The 22,258-nt window shown below is 42.2% G+C and overlaps 1 protein-coding gene across 4 annotated transcripts in view; it reads left to right on the top strand.

Moving 5' to 3' along the window:
* Positions 1–22,258, top strand: part of FAT3 (FAT atypical cadherin 3) — a 401,703-nt gene that overhangs the window by 222,428 nt on the left and 157,017 nt on the right. The gene's annotated exons all lie outside the window — the stretch shown is intronic.

Below are 22,258 nucleotides of genomic sequence, written 5' to 3'. Positions count from 1 at the left end.
GGTCATTTCAAAGTCAATAGGCTGCTGATAAAACTTAAAAGAGAAGGGATTCAGCCTTGCCAGCCTCTCTCAAAAAGAGGCTGAAAGAAAGACTCATTGCAGACCTTCTTGCTTCCAGAAAATGTTCTCTTGATTTCCACCAGGCCCAGGAAATAAGGCATCTTTAGTTGTTCTTCCTGCTGTAAGGGGTAGGAGTTAAGCTGTTCAGAAATGCAGCATGTATAAGAAAATAACTCCTAGCCAGCAAGTGAAACTCTCTTGTTAAATGTAGAGATTAGTCAGGCAAATAATGAATATTTTCAAGCATGGAGCATTTGTAAGCAGCTGGATATCAGCAGTCATGTAACTGATCCTGTGTAAGTATTAAATCTGCTGTTTTATTTGTGATACAAATGAATACCCACAAACATTCCTGCATTTTCTTCTATTCCTGGGAATTCCTCTCTGGTTTTATAATTGGGGATGCTTCTGTGCCTGTACTTAAGTGCACATGGCTAAGATTTACAGACCCTATTGAAGAATGGTGTGATAGTTTAGTTCAGGTATGTTATTTCAGTAACTTAATATTGTTCAGAAATGTTAGTTCTTAACATTATTCAGTGTTACTTTATGTTTTTGCATGGTTGTAGTGGAATTACATAAATATGAATAAAGCTGTTATCTCTTTAGTATGCCTTTTCCTCCCCAGTACTAATGTTTCATCTGGGAAGCTGCTGTTATAAATAAGATCATTTTACATGATGCCTGAAGAAGTTCCCTGCCCATCCTTCTGTAAGGATGGATGTTCTGTAGTACAGATAGATTGATTAAAAACTGATGTACATTTACTTGTGGGTTTTTTCCTCCAAAAAAAAAGGTAATTTCAGAATCACTAAAAAGCTGGTGAGAGATGGCTAGCCCTTTGTGAACAAGTTACCTGCACTCAGAGTCTACTTTAAGGTACTTGAAGGACAACAAGCCATGTAAGAGGGTTGATTAAGAGTAAAGCACTTTGGCTTGCTTTTGAGAAGTCCCTACTTCACCAGCGTGCTCATAGCCTGAGTGCCTCTACATCCCATAATGTCATGCTGCAGGGTTGGCCCCTTTTGTAGAGAGCTGGATCAGTCCATCTGCCTGCTGCAGACACTGCCCTTGGAAATTGTTTTGGATTCCTAGTGGCAGACTGCTAGGCTGACAGATCCTCTGTCTGCTAGGCTGAGGGAGCTGGGCTTGTTCAGCTTGGAGAAAAGAAGGCTGCGGGGTGACCTAATTTCAGTAGCTAAAAGGAGCCTACAAACAGGAAGGGAATCAACTCTTTGAAAGGATAGATAACAGCAGGACAGGTGAAATGGTTTTAAGTTGAGGGAAGGAGGGAAGATTTAGGTTGGATATCAGGGGGAAGTTCTTTACTATGAGAGTGGTGAGGTGCTGGAACAGGCTGCCCAGAGAGGTTGTGGATGCCCCGTCCCTGGAGGTGTTCAAGGCCAGGTTGGATGGGGCCCTGGGCAGCCTGGTCTGGTATTAAATGTAGAGGTTGATGGCCCTGCATGTGGGAGGGGGGTTGGAGCTTCATGATCCTTGAGATCCCTTCCAAACCTGGCCATTCTGTGATTCTGTGATACTGTTGTCAGGACAGCAAGTCTTGTTCATCCAGGTCCTGTTGGGCAGACTTTCTTCTCTGCCATGTTCCAGAAGTTACCTCTGTCTTCATCTGCTCATTGGCTTTGTTTGGGTATGAAATTAATTTGGGCTAAAGAGAAAACTTGATGCACCCTTTTATTATAACTCTTCTATAGTCGAGAATGACAAGTTTGCTCTGAATATGTACGCAGCTCTAAGTTTAGCTTCTATGGAAGGAGACATGTGACAAAGTAAATCAGATTAATGTTTTGAAGGCACTGACATTACCATTAGTCAAATCATTATATCCAGGCTGTATGTCCAGGTCAATAACAGTAGTGGATAAAATCTGCATATCATTTGATCATGGCTTGTGTTCAGGTTGCACTCCTTAGCAGCTGGTTGCTTAAGGTGATAGCAGTTAGGCTCATTTTACTCTCAAATGAAAGTTCTGCTTTAAGCTTTCCTGCTTTACGTAAACATTTTGATGATTCCCAGCAATGTTTTGGGTTGTTTTTTTTTTTTTATTAAGTTGTGATCACATGTACTAACAAACACTTACATTATGAGGTGTCTAAAATTTGAGAATTCACTGACATTTCCTAAAAATTGCTCCTAATTGGAAATGTTGCTTCCAACAGCTTCTCAGGCATCTGTTTTCCAAACAACTGCACTGCTGAGCTGTTTGTTTAAGACATGTGCAGAATTTATGTCTCCTAACCTATAAGAGCAGTAGTGGACTATTTGCTTTTGGGCTAGTCTCCTGCAGTTCCCTGAATGATTAGTGAAAGCAAACCTACCTCAGACCTTGATTTTAGAATGAACCAATTTGTCCTAGGGAGCTACACAAGCTGTACAGGTCTGTATGGTCCATTACTGCGTTGGTTCAGAGGACTCCTCTCTGGAATCATTTCTGGGTTTAGTTCTTGCCTTTGCAGCACTGCATCAAATTCGTGCTTCCTTTCTACCTTTACTTTTCTAAAATGCACTGGCAGTACTTCCTCACTTTGGATATTATCCAAGGGAGAGCTTTCTTCACACCATATATCCTGAGATCTTCCTTTCTGCCTACGCCTCCCATATTTGTACTTTAATTTGGAGCTTTAACACTAAGAGGAACCTTTGTGTGTGGATACATACACAATAAAGCCACTCTTGTTGGCATGAGCTTCTGAAAAACTCAGTCTTTGCCGAGCTGCTCTGCCCCAGTCGTTCTGTGACTTCATGCTCAGACATCTGTGACTCTTTGTCCCTGGTACAGCACGTGGGTTTGCACATTCACAGGTGCGTGGCTCTGAAGGCAGGTGAAGAAGAAACCACAGGAGGGTATTGTCAAACTTAAAATAAGCAGTTTCTTAATGTGAACCTTGTTGCTTATGAAAATAGAAGAATGACTCTTCCCTTTGAAAATGTATCTCATCAGCAGAATGCTTTAGCATGTTTTTCACAGTTTCCTCGGAGTTGTCAGTGGCTTTTTATAAGAGAACTGCAAATAGCCTGTAGTATTAAATATTTCATCACAGTTAGGTACACTATATTCATCAGTTTGTAGAGTGAGCTTGTCAGAAGGCTCCTTGTTTTTGTTTTCAAGTCACATGTTTTTAATGCGAATCTGTCGGGTCTGTTATGTGGACTTAAAATGCTGCTTTGCTTGCAAAAACAGAAAAAAGAAGAAACTAAAGCTGTTAGAGCTTCAAATGATTTTGAAATATCTTCAGCAAAGAGTAGGATGAGAAGTTGCTTCCATATAACAAATGTTCAGCAAAGAACCTAGGAACATAAAAGAAACGTGTATGACTTGTGAGGAACAATCATTAGACATAGTAAGCTTTATTCCACCACCAGTGCTTTATTCTATGTGGAAAAGGTGGGTTTACTTCCCATTAGAAACACCCTTAGAGAATCTCATGTCATTAAGGCATTTAGAAGTTTTTACTGTTCATTTTTTTCAAGCCCCGAACAATCAGAATTAAAAGTAATGCCAGATAATGAACCTGTGCTGCTTGTGGCCTCAAGGTATGGAACTAATAGGAAACCAGCTAATGAGAATAGCTGTGGTTGTACTAGAAAGGATAAAGAGAAAAACCAAGAATTACAAACCTTCGTGCTTCAGAGCCAGCCACTAATTGGCAGGGAGGTATGAAGAAACTTCCACAGTTCAGAAGGAACACATTTAGATGACTCCTTTGCAACTTCTTCAACAATACATGGTACTTATCACTGTTAAAGGGAAGGTGGGACAGTTTGGAGTTGCTCAGGACAAACTGCAAATTTGAAGATGATGATGGTGATACACATTGCTATACAGGACATTACATTCCTATGTGGAGCAGAGTTTTATTAAATAGTCAATAGAGGACTAATTCCCCTACCTTCAAGGAAAAATGGATAAGGAGAGATGATGTATGATTGGAAGCAGAAAGTCAGAGGTGCGCTTGAAAACATAGGTGAAATAGTGAGCAAGGTATATATAAAGTAGGAATTGGCCAATGCACAAAGAAAGAATGTACAATGAAACCACATATATTGTTAAATCACCTGCAGTGGTTTAGGATTTCAGGTCATCATTATGTCTGCGAATAGCATTACTTTGGCATTGCTCCATAATTGTCTACAGTACAAGATAAAAGACATGCCAAATCTTTAGCTTGTCTGGAATGTATTTTAAAAGATTTTTGACCTTGAAGCATTTTAAAGCAATTTGTCCAGTCCCTGAAAACCAGGAATGCCTGCTGCTTTCTGTCTAACCTGTGACATGGTTATCTTCGTAAAAGCAGAGCTACTGCTCAGCTCAGCCACTGCTGTGCTCACCATTCCAATTGCCATTCCTACAGCAGAAGCCAGCTGATGGTTTTTATTCACTTTAGATAAAGCGAGTTAGTAGCAGCAGCATGTGTACTAATTGGTGATTAAAGCATTGGTAAAATGGGCACACTTAGTGAGCCTGAATGAACCCTTCAGCAGAGTATCTCTGCAATATTTTTAGTAATCACTCACTGGGGCAAAAGGTGGCCTAGAACAGATCTGCAGGGATTGTACTGTTGTTACGTTGCCCTCTGAGCAACATGAAACAGCAGGGGAAATGAAGGATTGGATTTTGCCTTGTGATAGATGAACGTGGTGAGAGCTGGGGGCTGACCACCAGTTCTCTGCTCCTAACTCTGATAATGAATTGAAAATGCACTCATTGACCTCTTTTCAAATGCAATTTGTCCCATATTCACCAAGGCTTCTTTTATCAGTGGTCTATTTTTAAGAAGATTTGATAACCTGCTAACTTCAGAAGGAAAAGGAAAGCAGTCTATTAGTTCAGAAAGTTTTCCCTTAATTGTTCTTTGCTGGCAACCCTCAGAAGTCTCTTCTGCCTGCTTATAAAGGGTGATCATCTGTGCTTGATGGTAAGACTTACAATGAGAGTAAAGTTGATGTGACACTAAAAATTAAGAGCATTGAAAGGGCCAGTGCTGTAAATCTGCATGAGAATTTATTTAGACAGTATCTCTTTTAGCAGCAACTCCTATAAGTAAAACAAAGAAAAAAGATTGTTTTGGTTTAGGGACTTGGGGTGAAGTGGACTGAATTCAGAGCTTGGTGTTACTCAGAACAACATAGAACTGCTTGTTCGGGTCCCTTTTTGCTATGAAAGCAGCTCTTGCCTTTAATTTGTGCTGGTTCATCTCTCCTAACAAGGAGAAGTGTTCTTGGCTGCACAAATTATAGTTAAATATTTTACAGTAATGAAAAGAATATAATTCCTGATAGTCGATTTAGAAAAGTGTATTAATTCTGGGATTCAGAGGACTGCTTCCACAGATATTTCATGCACTCTGTCTATTGCTTTTCTTACCAGTGTGTAGATGTCATTCAGCAGCTGGCTTGGTCTGATTTATTTTATATTCATGAATCAACCTTGTGATAGTTTCCACGGCTGCACTGCTGTGAAATAAGTCTTCTGCAAATCTCTTTTTGTATGTATATACATGTGCTTATTTTTGCATGCAGAATTTCAAATGTTTCCATACAAAATAGAGGCAACCAGAAGAACGCATCTAATATGAGAATGCAAGAATCAGAATGTACTTTTATTCCTAATGTTTTAACAGCCTAATCAAAATGCAACAACTGCTTCTTGTTAGAACAATTCCAGCAATAATCCATAGCAATTTCTGTAAAGAATCATTAGTACCATAGAGAAGTCATAGAGTCACAGAATCATTTGAGTTGGACGAACCTTTAAAAGTCATCTGGTCCAACCCCCCTGCACTGAACAGGGGGGAACAGTGCTCTATCAGGTGCTCACAGCCCCTTCCAGCCTGACTTTGAGTGTCTCCAGGGATGGAGCATCCCTCATCTCTCTGGGCAACCTGTGCCAGTGCCTCACCACCCTTATTGTAAAGAACCTTCTCCTTATATCAAGTTTGAATCTCTCCTCTTTTAGTTTGAAATCAGACAACAGGCAAATAATCACAGGGTAATTTTACTGCACTTCTGGGCCAAGCATCTGACTGCAGAACAAGCATAGTAGCATTTTCTTGACTTCTGAAGGTACAGTAAAAATCATCCTAAAACAGGTTGAAGACCAGACAAACCTAACAGTCCTGGAGGCATGCACAGCTCTCATGACTAATTACCACTTGTAAATGGAGGCACAGCAAAAGCACAAGCATTTGACACCAGGGCAGTGGCTGATATACCTGTGTTGGGTGTATCAAGTCCTGCTTTTCTCACGATTGCAGGATGATGAGTTTGAGAACTGAGTTACAGCAGAAGCAGAGATAAAAGGCTGCATCATGTTGATTTGAGGATTTGGAACTGAACAGTTCACACCTCTCTCTCCCCTCAGGGTATAAAGAAGCCTGCAGGAGGCTGCAATATGTGTTACGGGTGGCTTGATGGGAGTGAAGGCACAGGGAAATGCTCAAAGAAACAAATGCTCAAAGAAATGTCCTTCCTTGGCTCCGAAAGAGTTTGGCAATGGAACAGAAAGGGTAATAGTCAGTAGGATGGCCCTTTTCCATGGATATATTAACATACATTCCACGGTATTTTAACATATTCAAAGCTCTTGAGGCTGGAGTGCAGATAGCATGCTTTCAGAAGCAGGCTACCCATTGTCATATATGGTCTGGCTTGGAGTACTTGCAAATACAGAGATCAATTGTCTTGAAGCTGTTGCCCACCAATTACAGTATAATTTAATCGAATATAGACATTCATTCAAGATGTCACTATTATGGAGTGGTAGGACCATTAGGAACCTAAATTCTTTGACAGCCCCTTGTTCTGTCTCAAACAATTCCTTGTTCAGTCTTTTCACGTTATTTCTTCATGCTTGAAGCACACAGTGTTACTTCTACATTCTGGACTTGGCCGCATATTGCAAGGCGTTTTTAGTAGAAAACATTTGGAGGGGTTTGTATAGTCTCAGTCCTTTTTCTTCCACTTGGCTTTGACTAAAGAAACACCCCCTGCTCGAGAGAAGAAGCACAGACAAGCTCTGCCTTCCAGTCCCCATTCCAGGTCCAAGACTGAAATGCAGGTGGTTGTTGACAGGGTGTAAATGGTCATAAAATATTAAAACAGAGTTTAACCAGAGAAGAGAAATAAAAGTACTCTCAGATCTGTGGCAGCAGATGCTGTTAAGCTTGCAACAACTGGGAGGAAGCAGGGTGTGACTGAAGAGGAGGATTAGAGTTGTTCCCTTTCTGATCAGAGTTGTGTAGATCTGTTCTCTTAAAATTTGGAATGATTGAAGATTTCACTGAAGCAGTACAGATTCATACCTGCCCATTAGAGCTCTGACCTGAGCACTGGTTTTGAATTCCAATAGAAACCGGAGTAAATAGGCAAGTGGCAGACTGACATGTGAATAGAAAAGCCAGGAGAAGTGGGCTGAGCCACGCTTTGGTAGCAGTAGAAGAGCTTATGCAGTGCCCTAACTCCTGTATTAATACTCTGTTCCCTTTGAGCTTGCCCTAAATTTATCATTTCTAATTTGCTAAGGAGAAGCCATTCTCCGAGCAACTTGGAAGCCAGCACTATCAGTTTGGGGTCAGCAGTGTGCTCCTTTTTGATGCACTGCTTGGAATCTAGTTTTCTCTAGGTCACAGTCCCATGGAAACTCCACTGAGTTTATGGCTGCCATTCCTCTGAAGAAAATCAGCCTGGCAAATGAAGTAAGATTATCTGTAGTAATTGCACCATCATATCTCCTCCAAAGAGATCTCTTGGGGCTGATATTTGTGAATATATCATTATTTGAAATGCAAACTCAAGTTTTTTTTGTTTTTTTGGTTTTTTTTTAAGAAGTACAACAACAAGTAGGACATGAATGAACTTCGTCCCTTGTGAAAGCAATTTAGCCAAGAGAAAAAAAAATATTAGCATCTAGTGTTGGTAGAAGGGAATAGGATCATGTGTTTATTTCATCTGTTCAAATTCAGTTTAAAGTTCTGCTTATATTTGAATAATTTGCTTAGCAATGAGTGCTAATGTTTTGAGGTTGAGGGAGTGTTGCACACCACACCTTACTGCCATCCTGTATTTGAATGAGAAAGGCAATGGAACAAGACATAGGGAGTCTTTGAGTATCTTGAGAAGTTGGTTCAGCTCATACCAGAAAGAAGAGAAGATAGGAGCCTGTTCAAGCTGGCAGGTTTACATACAGTTTCCAGAAAGGGTTATAAGACTGAAAGCATCTTCTGGGGACTTGCTTCTTGGGAGATGTTTCATCAAAGAAGGCTAGGTCTAGGGGAGACCCACTGCTGAGAGAAGTTATTTTCTCCTCCTTCATTGGTGCCAGCTGGGTGCAATTACCCTGTTCTTTTACTGGGCTGGGGTGAAGGTGACAGATGGTTTTACATCCTTGGTACACCTGCTGATATTCCTCACTATTACCCCAAAATTGAAATATCTGAATTACAGTCAAAATAGCTGACAACAGTTTGCAAGAGAGGTGTGTTTTTTAAGAGCGATGGTACCGATGGTATTTATTAATAATAGATATTTTCAATTTGGTATCTTTTTGCAGCCATGCTTGTTACAAGTTTTCCACGTTATGGAAAACACTAATCAAAATTATACTTAAAAACAACCAAAAATACTCTTAAAATTCAGAAAAGTGAATAATTCTCTCTCTGTACATGTCTCAAATTCCCTTCTTCTGCCTTCTTGTTCTCAGAGAATTCTAGTAGTGGCACATGGGCTCTATACAACTGCAGAGATTAGCTGATGGGATTTTAGAAGCAAACTGAATGAAATGCTTGGGCATTTCTCTCTTCTTTTTTCTAGCTGTCTGTCTGTCTGTCATAATTGGTCAATAGTGTCCAAAAAAAGATTAAAAAAATCCCAAGAGCATCAAGGATGCAGCGATTGATTGTCCCTACCACGTTCTTCCAAGAAAAGAAAATATTGATTCCAGAATGAACTGAACCGTCCCTATTTTTGTCAAACAAAAACTAACCTCTGCACTTCTTCCACCCTCCTTTCTCACTCCTGTCTCAGAGCAGTAGTGCTTTCAACCCTACAGTGCACAGAGTCCTGCCTCCTTTCCTGGCTGGTATTGATGAGTTACCCACTTTCTGTGACTCTTCCATTTCTAATGCATTTTTTTTCCCCTTGGAATCTCTGGTTGCCACTAAGTCATCTGAATTTGTGCTACAGTTAGAGCACAGGGAAGCAGTAAGTGGGCCTCCATCCTTTAGTTGGCTGTTGTTTTCATCAAATTCATAGGAACTTGGATAGAAAATTCTCTTTTCTGTCAAATCAAGCTTGAAATTGGATAAGAGAGGAAAAGATGTTATTGGGGAAGAATGACAGGCACATGTAATGTATTCACTTAACTTTCAGCTCTTTGGAAGCAGGGACTGTGTGAGGGTTGCAGTGCATCAGCAGGTACAGCTTCTGAAGGGGAAAGATGCACTGCACAGCTGAGGAGGTACTGTCAAGCTGTATGCATTTAGGAACTCCATGCCTGCTCACATGCTTTTCAAATCATGAAGCTTTTATACAGAGCAGCTTCGTTCACCACCATTGCATCAGGAAGCTGTGACTGCATGGCCTTTATTAAGGGACAGAGAGATGGCTTCCTATGTATATCAACTGTACATGGCATTAGAAGGTCAAGTACTGCCCCTCAAGCTTCACTTCAGAGCCACTTGGCATCCAGCAGAGATTGCAGAAGAGAGGTGTAATGAGCCATCTGGGTAGGAAGAAGTTTTTGGGTGAGCTGCTACATGGCTAAGCTGCTCTGCCAGCCTGCCTGAAAGCACATGTTGCAAAGCAGCTTGAGAAGGCATCTAAGCACACTCTCGAAGCTAAGCATGTTCTTGAAAACAAGGAGACTAAACCATATGCATGGTGTGTTTCCCTGAATAAAAGCCTAAATAAAATCTGAGATTTGGTGACTGGAAATGTAGTTGCCAGCTTCAAGCATAACAAAGCTACAGAAGAGACACGCTGTAATGTTCCTTATCCGTGTAGCATTTCCCTCCTGCTCCAATACTAATTCAAACAAAGATCAGAGGGAACAGGAGTTTGTTTGAGAAATTGCAGCAAAAACATCGCAGACCGCAGCATTTTCACTGACTTCATGGCTTCACAGCAGCCTGGCTTTGGAAGCAACATATTCTGTCTCTTGTGAGTCTGACTCCTGTCTTTCTGACCTGTTTTCCCACTCCTGAACTGCATTATCTTCTGCAGCACAAGTTGCTGAAGCCATGACCAAGGCAATCTCCTGCCACAGCTGTGGTCCTCAGTCATGGTGCTGTGATCACAAATCCGCCTGTCATCCAGAAAAACTGGCAAGCTGGCAAAATGCAGCAGCATCAGTACTAATATCTGATCAAATTTGATATTTCAACCCCCAGTGAAAAAATGGACTGTCAACTCAATTATTGTTTGGAGCAAAACACAACAGTGCTGTTGGCTGCAAGCCATGCCATTATTGGGACAATTGAGTTTTATGCTGGGGAATAAAATGTAGTTATCTTTAGAGTGCCGTCTGCATGCACACTGCACTGCAGACCTCCACACACCTCCAGCACACAAATGCCAAGGCTTCCTGCTTAGTGTATCTGTATGCTGTGTCTATATATCTAGGTGCTTTAAGTAACCCATGCAAACGGGCCCTGGATGACATTGCAAACTCACTTGACTGCTGTTATTCAAGGGAACATGCACACTCTGCAAACATCCTACAAATGAGTTACTCTGTATTCCTTTCCCTTCCCTTTTTCTTTTGATATGTTTTCATTTACAGAATCATAGGAAAGTTTAGATTGAAAGGGACCCTGGAGGTCATCTAGCCCAACGTCAGCGTCAAAGCTGGGTCACTTGGGGCAGCTTCAGTTCAGACATGATGTTCTCCCACTGGGCACCATGTAGCTGCTGTAAATAAGGATGCTGCCATCGTCTCTTAACTGACCTGAACTATCCTTCTGTCAGCAATGTGGATCTCTAGAGGTCAACAGAATCAGGTCTTTATGATTCCATCTCCACAGTGTGCATGGGAATTGTGCTAGCTGTATGCTTTCCACTTTTTGGTGTATTGAGAGCTGACTGCAGATTGGAGTCAGCCCATGTTCCCAGTGCAGAGGACTGTATTCTGTGCTGGTGAGGCCTCCTCACTCCTCCCTTGGAGCACTGTGTCCAGATGTGGAGTCTTCAGTACACGAGAGACATGGAGCTGTTGGAGCACATCCAGAGGAGGGTCACAAAAATGCTCCAAGGGATGGAACACCTCTTCGATGAGGACAGGCTGAGAGAGCTGGGGCTGTTCAGCATGGAGAAGAGAAGGCTGTAGGGAGACCTGAGAGGATCTAAAGAGGAGCTACAGGAAAGAAAGGAGCAGACTCTTTAGCAAAGTCTGTTGTGATAGAGCAGTCTACCCTTAAAGAGGGTAGATTGAGGTCAGATATAAAGAAGTAGTCTTTTATGGTGAGATTAGTGAAGCACTGGAATAGGTTGTCCAGAGTTGTGGTTGATGCCCCATTCTTGGAGACTTTCAGGGCAAGGCTGGATCAGGCTCTGGGCAACCTGATCTAGCTGTGGATGTCCCTGTTCATTGCAGGGGAATTAGACTAGATAGTCTTCAGAGGTCCGTTCCAACTCTAAGGATTCTATGATTCTGTGATTCTTTTGACTGAGTTGCATGCTTTAACTTCAGTGGGCACAAACTCATAGTGAAACCTGGGGATTGATTTCAGAGAGACAAGTTGGCTGCAGGATTCTCTGAGAAACTCTTCCCAGCTGTATCAACATGAGCAGCTCCACATAACACACAACCCACAGATGCTATCCCAGCACTCTGCAGAGCTCTGCTCAGCTCCTGGGAAGTGTGGAAACACTTACTTAGTACTTAGTTTCTCCTCTGGCAGCTAGCAACTGCATGTCTGACGCTGGCTTTGTATCCTTGCACTGTGAACTTCAGTGTCTTATACTGGTAGACTTTGCACATTTTTCCATCAGTAGCGATGCATCTGGAGGTGTCATTTCATTGCAAAGCACTGTGCTCACAAATGATGCAGCTGCAGTTGTACCATTTAGATTTCATGCTGGTCCAGAAGTGCTAGCCATGAATTTGCCGTCTTTCCAACTCTCCTTTGGAAACTGCTCTTAGTTTCTGCTCTGTTGGCACTGCCTTCAAGATGGGCTTTGCTGGCTCTCTCTGATAGCAGCAGATCTGAGCAGCTCCTGCAGGGGCATTGGAACCCTCAGAGAGGTTCCTGAGGCTAAGCCTCCTGCTCTCAGCTCACCCTCCTTGCTTCATGATCTGGAGATATCTGCCTACTTAAAATGACTCTTTTGGCTGTGCACCTTCCTTCCACTTACATGTTGACTCTGTAAGCTGATCACACCACGAACAATATGTTGTTTTCACATCATAAGCTCTCTCCTGCATGGATTTTATGTTCCATTGCTGTAGAACAAGAGTTTTCTGATTTGATCTCCAGATTGTCTGATTGATTCATCCCTTTTCTTTGATGAGGACTCATCACTCTGTCAACATCACAGATGCGTATCTTTGGAGGCATGAAAGAACACATGAAGAGAAGTCCAACTTTAATGATTCCTGTGGAGAAGTTATAGCAGTTCCCATGTGCACTGAGGGTTGTATTTGCTTTGGTCAGTTAGTCCCATTCTCCCAATGGAGAACAAGAGTGGACAAAAACTGGATGGTGGATGTCCACCGTTCATACCATGCCCACACAGGATGCTGGCAAGTCCTTTACAAGGTCCTCTTTTTATTTTTTCACCATTTATCATTTCTTTTAGTTGCTTCCATGGTCAAAAGACATGTGGGACAGTGGTGTAAAGCTTTAAAGGTAAGGAGTAGGTTAGAAAAACTGGGGAGAAAAAAAACCTGCAACCCTGAGTTATTTTCTGATGTCAAGATGCCAAATCACTCTGTTGGACATTTGAGATTATACCTGCTGCACATTCCGGACAACTGCTGTTGACATGTTAGGACAGTTGGTGAGGAATGCCATGTGCACCACCTGTGGACACACAGCCCGGATAGTATTCTCCTCACCTATACCTGGCACCTGCAGGCTGTGTGTCCACGATGGAGTGTCTCACACCAGGCTTACAGGTGACAGCTTTAGAAGAAATGTTTTCCACCATAAGGTTGGTCTGCTTCTGGAACGAGTGCTCAGAAGAGTCCCGGAGTATCCATCCTTGAGCAATCCGGTCTTTTTGGCACTGATGTAGTCAGTGGTTTCAGCTAGATGTCCTCCATAAACTCCTTACAACGTGAATTATACTGTGCTTCTCTGATTCCTCAGTGACTGATAGAAAGACATGAGCCATGCCAAAACAGTCTGCCTGTATCATTTAGGGAGAGATGAAGTTCTACTAAAAGGTTTTTGATGTGTTGTTTTTTTGCGTGGCTGTTTTTTTTCTCTGTATTGCTTAGGACGAGGGCCATTCACAGCCATGCATGTTTTATCAAATTAAGCACATCTTTGCTGAAAAAAGGTATTGCTTGAAGCCCCTTCACATGATTTGGACAAGACTTATTTGAGAAAAGGGGATGCAAGGCCTTCTGTCTTTTTGCACAATAATTTCACTTCTGATAATCCGCTGTATTTGCTTAACATAAAAATATTGGTTGTTTATTTACCTTCACGGAACAGAATCTTTCCCCACATTACAATAGATGTGCATCTTAATAAAGATCTCAGTCACAGTGATATTACCCAGAATTTAGCTTTACCCGAGTTCACCTCTTCTCTTGACCTCAGCATGCACTCGGGTGTGCAGCTGCATCTCCAGCCTCAACCCAGCTGCAATCATGGATCTTAGATAGTAGAATCATGAAATCACAAAGGTTGGAAAAGACCACTAAGATCATCACCACCATGCCTGCTATCCATCAATAGCAGGAGGAGTTCTCACAGCCCTAGATGGTCAGTGTATTTCTCTATATCTCACAAAGCTGCTTTTTCCTGACTTCTGCAAAGCTCATGTCTTCCTGAAGTCCTAACGTGATGTTGTAGCAGTGGCACTGGGGGAGCACATTTACCCAGGTACTCTGCTCCCAGCTCAGAGCTTTGGGGCTCACTTTCAGCAAGCTGGGGTCTGCTCTGCAGCCTGTGCATCTGGAGGAGACTGAGGAACTACTAGGAGATCTTTTACAGTGGTTCCTATACATTCTGCATCTTGATGTGTCTCTTTCTTTTCTTGGGACAGCACTCTGGAGTCTGCCATGGGAGGGAGGAGACAAAGAAGCTTTCTGCCTTCGATGTACAACATATGGCAAGATGGGACAGATGTGCCCTGTGTGAAAACCACAGGGCAAGAAACAAGTTGGTAGGAGCTGAATGAGTGGGGCATGTCCTCTCCCTTGGTAGGGTGCATGTGTGCATGCAATGCAAGCACACTGCAAAGAACTCCAGTTCCTGAGAAGTAAGCTGCTATTTTCATCTATAAATTCCTAATTGTAAGAAGCCTTTTTCATGTAAAATGAGATTGACTTGTGTACCACAAATATCAAATATACAAGTGAAACCCCTCCCCCTAAAAAGAACACAGTGGACAGATATCTGAGGAGCCAAGCAAGGCTGTGTTTTGACATGCTGCACTTCTTAATGGAAGATTAGGAAATCAGCAACTAAGCATGTATTTATCTCACTACGGCAGAAAAGATCTTTTGACGCACATAAGCAGTTTCTGTTGCTAGCCTGCAAACACAGAGAAATTGCCTGCTGAAGTCAGAGATGATGATTACTTTCTGGGTGGTGGCTGCAGTTACCATTTTTTCTTTAACTTTTCGCATTATCTGCGATATTTCATTGCATTATTATGTGTAAAGATTTTTTTTTTTCAGACTCCACAATATTCAAATAGGGAATCGCTCTGTTGTCATGGAAATCATTGCAGAATCAGGCCAGAGAGAGTGACAGTGACTCAGTAGCCAGGTGAGGCACTCAACTGGGAAAAAAGAACTCTGCTTTTCTGCCCCTGTTCCCGTGAATTTATAATTATTTCTTACTCTAATGAAGCAGGTGCACTAAGAGGGCATGTCTCAGGAAACTGCTGCTACGTGAGTGCCTTCAGAACTGGATTCAAATGGGTACTCCTTATCAGGCAGGAGAAGGGAAGAACTGAATTCTGATTTCACTCATCCCAGCAGAAGGAATTGGTGTCTGGGTGAGGAGGTGGAGAGGCAAGATGGCCACGGTGGCCTTTGCTTGTCTGTGACTAAATGAGCCCTATGTATACTTACCAACACTTCCTCAGTAAGTGGGTGATAGGCAGGCGGGTGCCTAATTTTAGTCACATCAAAGGTTCAGCCAGGCATGAAACTGTTTCTTCAGAATACAGCAGATGTGGGCTCAGGAGTGCAGGCAGTGATAGGAGAAAACCTAGCAGGGGGTTGGAGAGTCTCTCCACATCCATTCCTTTCCTGTGTTCAAAGCTTTAAGGTTTTGCATTCCAAACATGTTAGTGGAAAGTGCAGTAGTGAACCTTTTCTGTCCATAAACATGTACAAATGTTCATGTAAGTGCAGAACTTACAAGGATGAGAAATTCAGTGGAGAATGCAGCAAACTGGACTCTGAATTACGCTGTGGTCCTATGGGTGGGAGTGTCTGATGTGTAGCTGGGGATTCTAAGAATCCTCAAAGCCTTGTTCATGAAACAATCTGGTATAAATGTGCTTCCAGTGAAAGCATTTGACATCAGAAAGATGTTTGCAAAATTTTAGTTTAAAAAATACTGTTGTTACTGTTTGAGGGTGTGCCCAGGCTGAAACATAAAAGCTTTTGGTCTGATTTTCGTGCTGATTTTGATAGTTTAGTAATGGTCTTCACAAGAAAATATATCAGTAGGAAAACAGATGTTGAGATCAAAACTTCGGCTTCTTAATATATGCTTATCTTAGTCTCCAGAAGTGTTACTTGTTTCAGTATCAGCTGATACTAAAACATGGAACTGCTGTAACTGTACTGTAACTATTTGAAATGAGGACATGGCAATACAGGTCTGTAACCTATAATATTTTTTTTCTAGGATGGGGATGGAAGATGATTAGCTTATAACACAGTAATCTTGTCCGCTATCTCCTTTTGGACAGATTTTGATTAATTCTCCATTAACCAAATTCACTGGTGTACATTATCATGCTGTCATACTCTTCTGTAGTGTGCTACCTTTGTCATGTGATTAGCTGCCCTGAGGGCAAGAAACCAATAAAAATGACATTCTTGCTTATTATTTGCACCACTACCCTTTCATAGCCCATCATCAACTTGTGTGTTGCCTATGAGGATAAAGTCAAAAGTTAATTAGAATGCCACTTCATGTCATATAAAAAATGATCACTGTACAGGAGAAGTTGTATGTCTCCATATACGTGTTTGTCAGCAGCTCTTACTGGTTGTGCCTCATTCCTTCTTTTTAGTGATCCCAATCAATGGGAACATGGGACATCCATGCACTATGAGGGTGGCAAAATCCAGTGCTTAGGAAATCAGCAACCTGTTCACTGTGAACGCTGCGATTCTCAGAAATGCTTTCAGTGTGTTAACCAAAAAGTCTCCTTTGTACCAAATCATCCCTTCTTCTTTTTTTTTTTTTTTTTTTCTCTAATTATCAGCTCCTGCATTTTATTTGTGTCAATCATGGGAAGAAGATTTGTGAAAAGATAGCAAAGAACAATTCTTAAAATGCACAGATATGAATTGTAAGATAAAAAACTTAATTGCAGTTTAGACTTCAGATTTATTTGAAAAGGGGATAATGATAGTAATTACCCAGTTTGAGTTTTGTAGAAGGCTAATTAGATCCCAAAAGCATTTGTATGCACGAGGCAAACCATAAATACAAAAGACCATCTGGTCCTTATCAGCTTACAACACTAACACTGTCTGTAATTATTTTTTCTATATTGTTTTGATGTTGACATTTTATGATGCAATACATTTAGCCATGGTTAGGGAATAACCTGTAAATGCTGAAAAACCTCTTTTTTGGCTATTGCAGAGTTTGAGGTTTCTTGCTGGGTTTAAAGGCATTGACTGCCTCTAGGTGTGCAGTCTGTGGTTGAATCTTTTACAAATTGGTCAGTGTTTGAATTGAGTTTGTGATTGGGTTTTTTTAATCTAAATTGTTCCATCTGTTTTTTACGGCTTTCGGAGGTTCAAAAGTAATTTATGAATATGTAGAGTTGGATTTATCAGTAAGCGAAGTACTTTTCAAGTCTCTAAGCTGTTTCACAGCAATAGAGACGCTAATTCCGATGCCCTTGTTCAGGATTTAGTTTGCCACCTCAGCCTGCCTGTGTTCTCTGTCCAACATAAAGTTCTTCTGTGGCCTTGTGAAAGTCAAACTTGAATACAACAGAGATAAAAGTTTTGTGCCTTCTCTAGTGTAGGGAGAACTCTAAGTACCTCTGTGCTGAGAAGCTCAGTGAACCTGAGCAGGATCTCTCTCAGACAGTCGTGGTGCTGAGCTTTGGGACAAGTTGCAGAAGCAGCCATCCTTGGTGTAGAGGAAGGTGTCCCTGCCTATAGCAGGGGGGTTGGAACTGTATGATGTTAAGGGTCCCTTCCAACCCAAACCATTGTATGATTCTATGATTCTATGATTCAGTGATCTCTTGTGCTTTAATCTTCATTCAGCCTGTTATCATATAGCCATCATTACCCAGAGTCTCTAACGAGACTCAGATCTCTTTTGTCTTTCTGTTTGGAAAACACTGAATAGGGAGGACACAGTGGTACAAGCAGCGAGTGCAAGACTGTTTTATGCTTACATAGATTATATATAAATATATATATATGTAATTGTTTCTGTGTTTTTTCCATGTCTACGGGGTCTTTTCTCCTGAGAAGCATGGCTCATATGGATACTGATAATCTCATTATCTTTATGGAAGATGTAATTTGTCTGCCGAGGCTGGACTGAGCTCTAGCTGCAGATATCGCTGTTCATTACAGCGGAGTTGGACTAGATGACCTTTAAAGGTCTCTTCCAACTCAAATGATTCTATGATTCTATGTCCCATTGTACCCCTTTCCAACCTGGTACCCAGGCTTATACACTTGGTGTAGCGTCAGTCTCCTGCCACCCTGCAAGGATGATGTGCATCCCCTCACTGCAGCACCATTCTCTGCCTCTCTTCACTTTGCCTGTCCCATTGCCATCCCTTCAGCCCATCCTAGCCTGGAGGTGAAGGAGCTTTTGTGCAATCTATGCTGTGAAAGCTGGCTTTGGAAAAAGTAGTTGAAAATCTTTATATGCACAGTAGCACGTCTGTATTTAAATGACAGAACATGACTGGAAAATGAGTAGGTTTTGTAGAATGTCTTAGGTGGGTGTGTTGTTTAAAATTATTTTTTAATTGCTTTGAGACAAGCTGATGGAAGGCGCACTGATGACTTTATACAGCAGCTGCAAAATACCTTCATTTTTATCCTTTCTTACAGATTTGAAGTAGACAGTGTTCCTTAAGTAAATGCCACTGGGTGTAATCTCAGTGTTTCCATGCGAGAACCAGCTCCTCACCATGGAAAGCCATGACTGGGAGCTCCTGACTTTTGAACCCTGCTCACTGTGCTGTGACCTGACCAAAAGTCATTGTAAAGCATGGAGCACAAAGCAGATGCTTGCTCCTGGAAGTCACCTGGGGGCTGTGGCTGGGAACAGCGGGTGGGGGAGCAGCACATTAATGGCATGAGAGGATGTGACTGACTGCACAAAGCAAGGCTGCATGCAGCCCTGCATCCATGCGTGGAACCCGAAAGGTTAAGCTCTACAGAGAGCTACAGTGGGTGAGTTTGCTTCCTGATACAGATTTTCAGGAAAAGAAGTAACAGTGTTTTACTATGAAAATTGCTTTGGGAATTTTTGTGGAATTGTTCGTTAGAGTTTTATAACTCCCTGTAGGAAATTGCTTGAGATTAGTCTTGGAAGTGGTGGTATGTGCATGAAATGGATGGACCTGCTGTATGCAAAGGTGATCAAAGCACTTGCTGTGTGTTTGCTGTGACAGAGCATTCAGACTGTATGGCAAAGCCTTCCCTTTGGTTATCCCCTTCCTTCTGTGGTTGTTCCAGTTCTCCTGGCAAGCATCCACTGCCTTGCTTCCTCCTCATATAAACCCAGGGGAAGGTCAGGCTGGGTATCAGGAAGAATTTATTCTCACAAAGGGTGATGAGATATTGGCATAGGCTGCCCAAAGAGGTGATGGAGTCACCGTCCCTGGAGGTGTTCAAGAAAAGGGTAGACATGGCACTGAGGGGCATTGTCTAGAGTAGTCACAGGCAGTTGGACTAGGTGATCTTGGAATCACCAAGTTTGGAAAAGACATTTGTGGTATTTTCCACTTTAGTGGTCTTTCCAACCTTGACGATTCTATGTTTCTGTACCTGCATGTGCTCCTCCAGGCTGATAGTTAAACTGCTGCTGAGGCTGAAAGTGTGGCTTAGTTTTGTTTCTCTGTATGAAATGAACACCTGGGGTGAGATTGTTCAACCAGCGTCTACAATGTCAGCAGTTCTGGAGCCAGGGCCCACTGGCTGTGAATGGATGCCCAAGTGGTTACTCCAGAAGAAAGTAATTATTTAACACATGGCAGCAGGGAACGTACTTCCATGGCCTAATCACTAGGGGCTAGATCCAGATAATGCCTTGATTGCTTAAAATAAGACCAAGGATGTAGGTACTCAGATACTCAGATCTAAGACTGCTCTCCCAAAAACCGTAATTACTTGCATGCAACCCTGAGGCCACTTCAACTTTTCACTTAAATTTGTGTTAATGCTGCATGTTCCTCCCCACCCTGGGATCCTGATACCTTTCCTGGATGGCTGTGCTCTTAGCAGGACTCATCAGCCTGTGCAGTAATTCACACATAAACCTGCATAAACTTAATGCAGGAAGCTTTCTATGCACATAAGGAGTGCCTGTTGATGGGGCCGAACTCCCTGCTCCTTGCTGTTGCCATGCTATTTTTTGAGAATGCTGTGGGAAGGTTGGAGGGCCTCTATCTGATGGATCAGTGCTGTGGTTAGAGCACTTACAAAGGAAATCCAATGTTCTCTCACCCCAAAGGCTCAAAAGCAGAGTGTAAGAGATACAATGCACTGCACTGATAACTGCTGTACCCTTTCTTTTATACTTACTCTTGGTGCAAAAATAATTCATCATTTTCTGTAATGGAAGGAGAGCAGGGAAGCAAAGCAAGCATTGCAGAGAGAGCAAAGAGAAAATGAGGGTTTCAATCACAGTATCTCAAGCATTTGCTTGGGAGGGTATGGCCCAGACTCTGTACGTTAGGGCTGAGGATGCTTTGATGTTCCTTAATAAACTGCCAATAGCCAATGTAGAACTGGGGGATTTCCAAGGTGAGTTTCTCCATAATGTGCTCCTTGTTTTGTCTTCCTGTTTGTTCTTTCTCTCAGAGACAGTTACTTTAGGTATTTTGTTTTGTGTGGCACAGTGCCCATAGAAAGAACAAGATTTCCATGTGATTTCACACATGCCCTGGATTTGGTTTGGCTGTTTTCTGAGGAGGTAGGTCAGCAGGGGAGAATTCCTTGCCCAGAATCAGGAGCTGAGTACTGGCCCTTCTGGTCCCTGCTAGTTCTTAGGCTTTTACCTCTTGACATAAGCGCGTCCTCCAGCACCATCCTGAGCTTGCTGGGTCTCTTCATAGAATCATAGAATCATAGAATGGCCTGGGTTGAAAAGGACCACAATGATCACCTAGTTTCAAGCCCCTGCTATGTGCAGGGTCGCCAACCAGCAGACCAGGCTGCCCAGAGCCACATCCAGCCTGGCCTTGAATGCCTCCAGGGATGGGGCATCCACAGCCTCCTTGGGCAACCTGTTCCAGTGTGTCACCACCCTCTGTGTGAAAAACTTCCTCCTAGTATCTAACCTAAACCTCTCCCATCTTAGTTTAAAACCATTGCCCCTTATCCTATCACTATCCACTCTCGTAAATAGCTGTTCCTCTTCTATATACACCTGCTATTTCCAAAACATATAACAAGATGCATCAAATTGCTATCATTGAGACTTGTACCTCTCTGTCAAATTTTGTTGAAATTACCTAATAGAAACTGTAGAGGGCTTTTATCAAGCAGTACAGTCATGCCATCACCTTATCTCAGAAAAGAAGTCTAAACTAAGGGTAAGTTAAGAAGTATCAGTCTGTCTCTGGCAGTTGAACATCAGTAAAAAAGAGAAGGGAAAGAAGTTTTATGTCTTAGTGTAGTTTATATAGCTACAATCTACTATGTTTCATTACCAATTTTGTTTATGTAGTGATGACTTGACCCTGTTGGTCAAATCCTATAAATAACACAGTCCTGGTTTACTTTTATTTGTCTGACAGGAGCACTGAATTACAGTATTATGACATTATCTAGCATTATGGTTCAGCAATGGTTTGCTAAAATACTCTCCTTCTAGATGTAATTTATTACTTCTTTGGCTTGCTAAACTCTATGAGTGACATTCAAACTTCACGAGAGCCAATTATATCATTTCTCAAAATAGACATATCCATTTGCAGAGCCTTGTAGTAGTACTTAGGATTTCTCGACTGCATTTGTCTTTTATCCATGAAGCTTACTTTCAGTACCACTTCTACTTGGCTGCTGAAAGTAATCTCCAGCATCGGAATTTCCCTTTCACTCCCATATCCAGCTCCCTGTATCAGGATTCCCTGGCAGAACTTACTGCTGATGGAAAAGGTTCAGCAGTGGCTGTGGGAGCTGAGGCATAGGGCAGTGATAGGAACATCTGGGGATATGACCATGGCCACAGCCCCCACTGCAGCCCCACTGCCCTGCCCCCACGTGCATCTCTTGGCATCAGCTGGCTGGCTGCTGGCTGACTTCACATCTTCCTCTCATCAGCTGCCTGAGAGCTCGCTGATCTGTTTTGCTTGCAGTGTGATAGGTTTGAGCATACTGTATTATTTATAAATGTTTAGTAATTTTCTCTGTCAGTGATGTGTTCTTTGGGGCTGCTTCAGCCTTTCAGAAGCACACTTGACACAGTGTCTCTTTGTCTCAGCTCCACAGCATTCCCAACCAGTTGGTCTGTGCACTTGCTTCCGCTTTCTGCAGTTTTTAAAATGTTCTTGTGGTTTTGTGCCAAATGATTAATTAAACTTTCATTAGGATGCCAGGTCTAATTCT

Source organism: Phasianus colchicus, chromosome 1 (assembly GCF_987193195.1).
Source record: "Phasianus colchicus chromosome 1, bPhaCol1.hap1.1, whole genome shotgun sequence".
Classification (NCBI taxonomy): domain Eukaryota; kingdom Metazoa; phylum Chordata; class Aves; order Galliformes; family Phasianidae; genus Phasianus; species Phasianus colchicus.
Note: the sequence above shows the minus strand (reverse complement) of the source record. Positions and strands in the feature narration are given on the sequence as shown.